At 42.1% G+C, this 9,277-nt stretch overlaps 1 non-coding gene across 1 annotated transcript; it reads left to right on the forward strand.

Moving 5' to 3' along the window:
* Nucleotides 1–4,146: 4,146 nt before the first annotated feature.
* LOC133798930 (small nucleolar RNA R71) lies at nt 4,147–4,253 on the forward strand. Its single transcript, XR_009876146.1, has one exon. It is a non-coding gene; the product is annotated as a small nucleolar RNA R71 (small nucleolar RNA).
* The last annotated feature ends 5,024 nt before the right edge of the window (nt 4,254–9,277 follow it).

Below are 9,277 nucleotides of genomic sequence, written 5' to 3' on the forward strand. Positions count from 1 at the left end.
ACTTCAGCTTGCCCATTTGATTGAGGATGGTAAGGCAAAGCTTTTCGGTGATAAACTCCATAACGAGCTAACAATGCATCCAGTTGCTTATTCACAAAGTGTTTCCCTTCATCACTAATCAGAGCTCGGGGAGTACCAAATCTAGTAAAAATATGTTTCTGCAGAAAATTAAGGACAGTTTTTCCGTCATTGGATCTAGTTGCTGCAGCCTCCACCCATTTAGATACATAATCCACTGCCAATAGAATGTATTCATTGTTGTAAGATGGTGGAAAAGGCCCCATGAAATCGATGCCCCATACGTCAAACAGTTCTACCTCAAGAATCCCTTGTAGAGGCATTTCGTTTCTCCTCGAGATATTGCCCGTTCTCTGACATCTATCACAAGCCTTGACAAACACATTGGCATCCTTGAATAATGAAGGCCAATAGAAACCGCTTTGTAATACCTTAGCCGCCGTTCTTGATGCTCCAAAATGCCCTCCGCATTGTTGAGTATGACAGTGATTAAGAATGGATTGCATCTCTTCTTCAGGAACGCACCTTCTGATAATCTGATCAACACAGTGCCTATAGAGAATAGGTTCCTCCCAATAGTAGTGTTTCACCTCAGAAAAGAATTTCTTTAATTGCTGCCTTGACATTTCAGAAGGCACAATCTTGGCAACTAAGAAGTTCACTATATCTGCAAACCAAGGGATAGCTAAGGTTTCACTTACCCCAAACAACTGCTCGTCAGGAAAATGATCATTGATTTGCACTGCTTTCTTATTTTCAGTCTCCTCCGCCTCAAGTCTAGAGAGATGATCAGCTACCACATTCTCGCTGCCCTTTTTGTCACGAATCTCCATGTCAAATTCTTGAAGCAACAGAATCCATCTAATCAGGCGGGGCTTGGCATCTTTCTTTGACATCAAATATTTAATGGCAGAGTGATCAGTGTAGACAATCACCTTGTTGCCAATCAGATATGGTCTAAATTTGTCGCAAGCAAACACAATAGCTAGCAACTCTTTTTCTGTGGTGGCATAATTAAGCTGAGCATCATTTAGAGTCCGACTAGCATAGTAAATAGACCTAAATACCTTGTCAATCCGCTGTCCCAGAACTGCCCCCACTGCGTAATCACTGGCATCACACATCAACTCAAAAGGCAATTCCCATCTCGGAGCTATCACAATTGGAGCAGAAATAAGCTTTTCTTTCAAGAAATTGAACGCCCTCAAACATTCGTCATTAAAATCAAAGACAACTCCATTCATAAGCAGATTCGAAAGAGGCTTAGACACCTTTGAGAAATCCTTGATGAATCTTCGATAGAACCCAGCGTGACCAAGGAAACTTCTAACTCCTTTTACTGAAACTGGTGGAGGCAGCCTTTCAATGGTAGAAATTTTCGCTCTATCTACCTCAATTCCCTCACTTGAAATTTTATGGCCAAGAACGATCCCCTCTTTTACCATAAAATGGCATTTCTCCCAATTCAACACCAGATTAGCCATCTCACAACGACGAAGCACGTTCTTTAAATTACCCAAACAGAGGTCGAATGATGAGCCAAAAACAGAGAAGTCATCCATGAAAATCTCAATACACCGGTCTACCATGTCTGAAAATATGGCCATCATGCACCGTTGAAATGTTGCAGGGGCATTGCATAGTCCAAATGGCATTCTCCTAAAAGAAAATGTGCCATAAGGACATGTGAAGGTTGTTTTCTCTTGATCCTCTGGTGCAATAGCGATCTGATGATACCCAGAATACCCATCCAAGAAACAGTAGTAGCTATGGCCTGCCAATCTGTCAAGCATCTGATCAAGAAAAGGCAAAGGAAAATGATCCTTCCTTGTTGCCTTATTGAGCTTGCGGTAGTCTATACAAATCCGCCACCCCGTTACAGTCCTTGTTGGAATGAGTTCATTGTTCTCATTTTTCACCACAGTCATTCCACCCTTCTTAGGTACCACTTGCACAGGGCTCACCCATGCACTATCAGAAATTGGGTAGATCACCCCAACATCCAACCATTTAAGAATCTGATCCAATACTACATCCTTCATGGCTGGATTGAGTCTTCTCTGGGCCTCTATGGATGGCTTGCTATTCTCCTCCAATAAAATTTTATGCATCACTGTCGCTGGGCTTATTCCTCTAATATCTGCCAATGTCCACCCAATGGCCAATTTATGCTCCCTTAGAACCCTCAACAGTTTCTCCAATTCTACCTTTGACAAGTCAGCTGACACAATGACCGGTAAAGTTTCATTCTCTCCCAAATAAGCATATTGCAAGTGATCTGGGAGGACCTTTAATTCCAACGGTGGTGGCTGCTGAATGGAGGTTAGCGGTTTATCAGTCGCATCCGCTAATTCTTGGAACTTTTTCCAATATGGTAAGAAAGAGTTGATCCAGTTTACACATTCTCTGATCTCAGCATCCTCATCATCATCGCCCTCATCACCCAATAATACTGCCTCTAAGGCATCACTGCTCATCCTTCTCTTGGAGACTGCCTTTTCTATCATATCCACACTAAAGCAACTGTCACTAGCCACCGGATACTTCATAGACTTGAAGACATTAAAGACCACCTCATCTCCTTGAACTCTCAGCTTAAGCTCTCCTTTTTGAACATCAATAAGAGCTTGGCCTGTGGCTAAAAATGGTCTACCAAGAATAATAGGAACATCTGTGTCCTCCTCCATGTCCAGAACAATAAAGTCAGCGGGAAATATGAACTTATCCACTTTCACAAGAACATCCTCAATAATACCTCGTGGATGTGTTAACGATCGGTCTGCGAGCTGTAAAGTGACAGTTGTTGGTTTTGCCTCCCCCAAACCAAGTCTTTTAAACACAGATAAGGGCATCAAATTGATACTTGCCCCCAGATCACATAAGGCGTGCTTGCATTCAAACTTGCCAATGGTGCAAGGTATGGTGAAACTCCCCGGATCTCTCAGCTTTTGGGGTAACTTCCTTTGTAAAATAGCGTTGCACTCTTCAGTGAGTGCTACAGTCTCATAGTCCTCCATTCTCCTTTTCTTTGACAGAATCTCCTTCATAAACTTAACATAACTGGGCATCTGCTCCAAGGCCTCCGCAAAAGGAATGTTTATGTGCAGCTTTTTAAACACCTCAAGAAACTTAGAAAACTGTTTATCAAGGGTAGTCTTTCTAAGCCTCTGAGGGTATGGAACTCTAACTGGCTGCTCAATGACAACTGGGGGACTCTGTTCTGACTTCTGATGGTCTTCAGTAACCCTTTCTGAATCAGACTGTGCACCCATCTCTTTTTTCTGAACCACTACCTGTGGAGGTCTAGGCTGCTCTGTTTGCTTCCCACTCCGCAAAGTGATTGCTTGAACTTGCTCCTTGGGGTTGACTTCAGTATTACTTGGCAAGTTTCCCTGGGGTCTGTTATTGAGCATATTTGCCAACTGCCTAACCTGTGTCTCAAGGTTTCGAATGGAGGATCTTGTCTCAGTCATAAATTGAGTCTGAGTGTTAGTAAGAGTCAACAGGGCAGCTTGCAGTTCATTAGGTCTCTCAGGTTGAGGCATTGATTGTTGAGGCCTAGGCTGCATTGATGACGAAGCTTGATTCATAGGTGGCTGAGGCATGTTATTCTGAAATTGACCCTGAAACTGAGGTTGTTGGCCTTGATTATTCTTCCACGAAAAATTGGGATGATTTCGCCACCCAGGATTGTAGTTGTTGGAGAATGGATTATTGAGTGGCCTCTGAAAATTTCCCACCGCCTAAACTTGAGCATGATCCATGGGGGTGTTATTCATACAGATAGGGCACTGATCGACAGAATGAGCACCACCACACATTTCACATCTCACTGCCATCTGAACCGCATTAGCAGACACACTACTCTGTTGCAACTGCTTGGTCAAAGAGGCTACTTGCGCTGTTAAGGCAGTGATTGCATCTAGCTCATGCACCCCAGCTACCTTTCTGACTCCTGATGATCTTTCCTCAGACCACTGATGGTTGTTTGTAGCCATGTCCTCCAGCAGTTCATAAGCACCAGCTGCGCTCTTGCTCATAAAAGTGCCACCCGCTGCAGCATCAATAATGGTTCTGGTTGTCGGACATAAACCATTGTAGAAATTCTGTACTAGCATCCACTGTTCTATGCCATGATGAGGACATCTTCTCAGGAGTTCCTTAAACCGTTCCCAAGCTTCATACAGTGACTCTCCGTCATTCTGGCAAAAGTTATTTATCTCTCCCCTCAATTTAGCAGCCTTTGACGGAGGGAAAAATTTGGATAAAAATTTCTGAGCCAGATCTTGCCAAGTGACAATGGAGTTTGGCTGCAGAGAATTCAGCCAACTTTTAGCTCTGTCCCTTAGAGAAAATGGGAAGAGCCTAAGCTTGATTGCGCCATCACTCACCCCATTATATTTGAAGGTTCCACACAATTCCAGGAAGTTGGACAAATGGGTGTGAGGATCTTCAGAGGGCAACCCATTGAATTGCACAGAGGACTGCACCATTTGTAAAATAGCAGGCTTGATTTCGAAGTTGTTGGCCTCTACAGCTGGTGGGCGTATACTATTTTGTACTCCCGTCAGAGTGGGTAGCACATAATCTCTCAGACTCCTCTCAGCGTTGGTCTGAGCCTGAACCCCTTGGACAACTCCTGGATTTAAACCATTCCTGCCATCCCCATCATTCTGTGCCATCTTCACAGAATTCTGGGTCTCTCTCTAAGTCTTTCTGATTTGATTGCAAGACTTTTCGATCTCGGGATTCAGAGGAACAAGTGTGGCTTTTCCTTTTCTGCCACGCATATACCAAAATTCACCTGAGATAGAAAAATTTAGCAACTAAACAGATTAGAAGCAAATAAATTAAAATCAAATTAGAATAAAAATTAATTAAACTGATATTGATAATTTTCAGTCCCCGGCAACGGCGCCAAAAACTTTTTGCGAAATTTATAGCTATGCAAGTGCACACAGTCGCAATTCGTAATAAAAATGGTAAAAACAGAATATCGTCCTCAAGGACTGATTTATCAATTACCAATCAATTAATCCTTTAATTCTATTTGATGAAACAATTATCAGGAATTTTAAACTAAGAAAAATACTAACGAAGCGCAAAGAAGAATTAAACAAATTAACAAAGAAAATACAATTAGGACAATTATGATCCTCTATTTTTCCACCCTGTTATTTCCTAATGCAAGCATCTATATCTCCTTCTCTCTATTCAAAAATAAGTTGCAAAAACAATTCATAATCTGGTCAAGACTTATGAAATTCAATCTAAATGACAACTTCCTATATTTCTATGGTAAGTTGAATCATGTAGAGGGCATTAGCCACGCAACTCAGAAAATAAGCAAATAACCTAGATACTTTCGTTCTAAATTAAATTTGCATCCAAACAATCAAAGCATATCAAATTTCACTTTTCAGATTTCAATTTGATTCATAAAATAGCAATTAGAGGTGATCAATCAATAATCGCACAATTAACATAGATTGCAAGGAATTGAAAGAGATGAAGAAGAATATCAACTTTGCATTAAACCATAACAAGGGTTTCCAAAAGATTCACATAAAAGCCCTAAAAGAAAATTTAGCCTATGATATTCATTCTAGCAATAAGATAATTCAATTACAAACATGAAAATTGACAGAAAAAGATGATGAAAACTCAGGGACGAATCCTCCAATATGGTGTTCTTACTCCAGCCGTCGTCGTCTCCTATTAGCCTCTCTCAGTCGCCTATATGACTCCCAAAAAACCCTACTGAAAATTCCCTCTCGAAAAGACTGAATTGCCCATCAAAAATAACCAATTATGCCAGAAATCGCGACCCCAGCTATAGCGCTAACATTGTAGCGCTGTAGCGCTAAACTCAGAAACAAAACAAGGAAAAAACTAGGCACCAGCGCTGTAGCGCTCTTTTGGTAGCGCTATAGCGCTAAAGTCAGGAACTATCTTCCTGAAAACTGCTTCCCAGCGCTGTAGCGCTGATGTTGTAGCGCTGTAGCGCTTAAGTCAGTGCTGAAGCTCTTCAAGAATTCTTCCTAGCGCTACGGCGCTCCCAAGGTAGCGCTGTAGCGCTACTTACAGAAACACCCAAAAGTCACTAATCCGTCTCGATTTCATTCCATTTTCGCTCCTTTTCAATATTTGCAACACTTAACATCAATTACCCTGAAACAAGAACAAACGAGCATAAATCCGAAATAAAACAATCCTAACTAAAGAAAAATAACCTAAAAACTAGAACCATAAACGAGCCTAAAACTCGTTTATCATATGTACTTTTGCTAAAATCTATATAGAATTAGTCATGCTCTTTCTATGTATTTTATAAATAGTAAAAGTAATATTTGTGTTAGGTTTTATGTCCAATCTTTTATTGCATTATTGCCAATGGTATAATGTCATTTTTAGATTTCTCATAAGATTTATGTCATCTTTCCATTGTAAAGAATAATAATCACTTGAATACATTTTTGTAAAACATATTTGTGCTTCAATGTTAAATCTTCCAAATGAATAGTTGGGATGTGAACTTCTCATTTGTGTAACTTTTGTGAATAAAAGATCCAAATAAATAAGTATGCATATTGGTGACTCTTGATCCTTCCTACTTGTTACCTATTGTTACATCACACTTCATCATATCTTCATTTCTAATCTTTAAATTTCAAAAACAACAAAAATATCACTTGTTCTATTTGCCTCATATTATTTATCTCTAACATTTATTTATTGATTAACTTTATTTATTTACCACCTTGTGGATCGACCGCCCCATTATACTACAACCACCACTTAGTGGTTGTCACATTTTGGACGTTAAACACGCACCCTCTGTTTAACCCACTGACTCCAACCCGCTTAAACCGAGCTCAATACATAATAAGCTGTCATCAGATACCAGTGTCCGAGTCGTGCCAATTGCACAAGTTAACCGTGGCACGCTTAGGCCATTGGTTTACAATTTACATGGCATAATACCATTCTTTTAATCATTTATATTAGGGAGCCCTTAGTCCCGTTCAAATATTCAACAGAGTGTAGTTTTCTTACCATTAATCTTCACGGTTTTGGATTACGAGCAACACCCATCAAGCACGATCCGTTCCTGAGCCTAAGCCTTTATCACCTAGTCACAACCAAAGCATAGGATCTCATTAAAACTCAAGTTAAGGTTTCCGGTCACAAAACTAACTTCCAGAAAAACAAATCCCACCAAGCACGGTGGTGGAATGGTTCCCGAGCTTCCTAGGCTTGATCTAAGTCCTTAAAAACCCCAAAAGATCAAGTGGGCAACCAAGGGCTGCGACCCTTGAGGCTTAGCCACAGCCCTAGCCTCAAAATAGAACCAAGGTCACCCTGGCAAAGACACGCGCCGCGGCCCTTGCATGGGCGCCACAGCGCTCACCCCTGGCCGAGCCTCCTTGGCTCATTTTCAACCTAGGGCCGCAACGCTCTAGAACAGAGTCGCGGCCCTTCCCTTCGTGCCCAGAAAACTCACCATTTTAGAGCACAAAACCTCAACCAAAACCACCCCTAAGCTCCCTACTTCAACACCCAACATTTCCACAACTTATTACATAACTTATGCCACACATTTCAACATAAATTTAACCCAACACACTCTAAAATCTTCTTTTAAATCTCTGAAACCCAAGGACATAAACACCCAAAACTAACCAGTCAAGAACTCAAACTCTAATCACCAATTCATGAAACAAAGCTTACCTTCTTGATAGAACCTGTTATACCCAGATTTCGAGCCATGTTAAATGTGACCTCGAAAGCTGGATTCGCAGCAAATAAACTCGTAAAGTTTGAAGTATGCTCCAGGACTAAATATCGAGCCTACAAGGCTGAGACGACCTCGAATGTGGTGACCTCGAAATATTCACGATCTCGAAGGATAGCTTCCGGGACGCATCTATCAAAGAAGACCTCGAATCAAGGGTGCCGAGCTTAGCACACGTGCGACCTCGGGAGATGTCATTAGCTCGAAAGCTGATGAGAAACCTGGGAGATTAAGACCTTGGAGATATATGATAATGACTTTAATATCTATAAGTGTTGCTTATAAGGAGCGTGTTCTGTATTTATTATTGTAAATCCCATAAAATCATGGGATATTATTCGATTAGTTATACGCCCCCTGGTCTTCAGGGGACGTTTCCTTTTATATCGGATTGCAGACATTAAAAGCCATTTAATTTATTTACACAAAAAGAGTAACTACCCAAAATATGTGGGATAGTATTCTGCAACCTTCTCTATAAATAGAGAGGTCATGCACCATTGTAATGGACCGAAATTCTGAAGCTTGAGAGAAAACTCTGAAGAATTCATGCTTAAGAATTTACAGAGTTTAATAACAGAGACTCGTGGAATAGGCAAATTTAACTGCTGAACCACGTAAAAAATCGTGTGTTATATTGATCTATTTTAATTAGCCATTACTAGTTATTGCTTACGTGCTCTTCTTTCACTGTTGACGAAAAACGGCGTCAACAGTTTGGTGCTTTCATTGAGAGCCTGAAGCATTCATTCCTGAAAAGTCATGGCCACCAATAATCAGAACACGCCTGAAGAAAATTACCCAAGACGTCCTGGAAAACAACCAATGGAGAACCCGGACGTTGAGGAGAGAAGTGGGTCTTCTGATTCCCGGGGACCACCTCCTCCACCAAGGGATGAGGTTATGTATTACAATCTTGAGCGGTATGTTCCTATCGTAGAACTTGAAAACCGGCAATTGAAGCAGCTGTTAGCAGAGGTCAACAAATGGAATGAGGAGTTGACAAGGATAGCCGCAGAGGCGCAGGTGGCTCAGCCCCCGCCTCCGCGCGAAAACCAAGTCCCTCCTCCAAGGGACGTGCATGTTCCTCCCCGTAGACCTCATGGACGTCCATGAAAAGACGCTGCCATAAGGAGGCCGACTCAACCTCCGACACCAGCAGAGCCATCCGCTCCACCTAGGCCCCAGAGGAGTACTCGGGCTCGGGCCCCGGCTAACCCGCCTGTGGAAGTGCCTGCAGGAACTGAGAATAACCGAACCCCTGCAGAGGCTCGGACTCAGATACCTGGGAGCGCACCAAATGCGACCGACCCATCTCGGGAAAATTCTGGACCCTCTAGGCTGCGACATGGGGGGCAGCCACCGTCGCCTATACGGTTCCCTCCATCACCCATAAGATATCCTTCACCCCCCGCAGGAACGCTCAACCCGTTCGAGATCAGGGCAAAGGGCGTACGGGGGGAA

This window comes from Humulus lupulus, chromosome 8 (assembly GCF_963169125.1).
Source record: "Humulus lupulus chromosome 8, drHumLupu1.1, whole genome shotgun sequence".
NCBI classification, from domain to species: domain Eukaryota; kingdom Viridiplantae; phylum Streptophyta; class Magnoliopsida; order Rosales; family Cannabaceae; genus Humulus; species Humulus lupulus.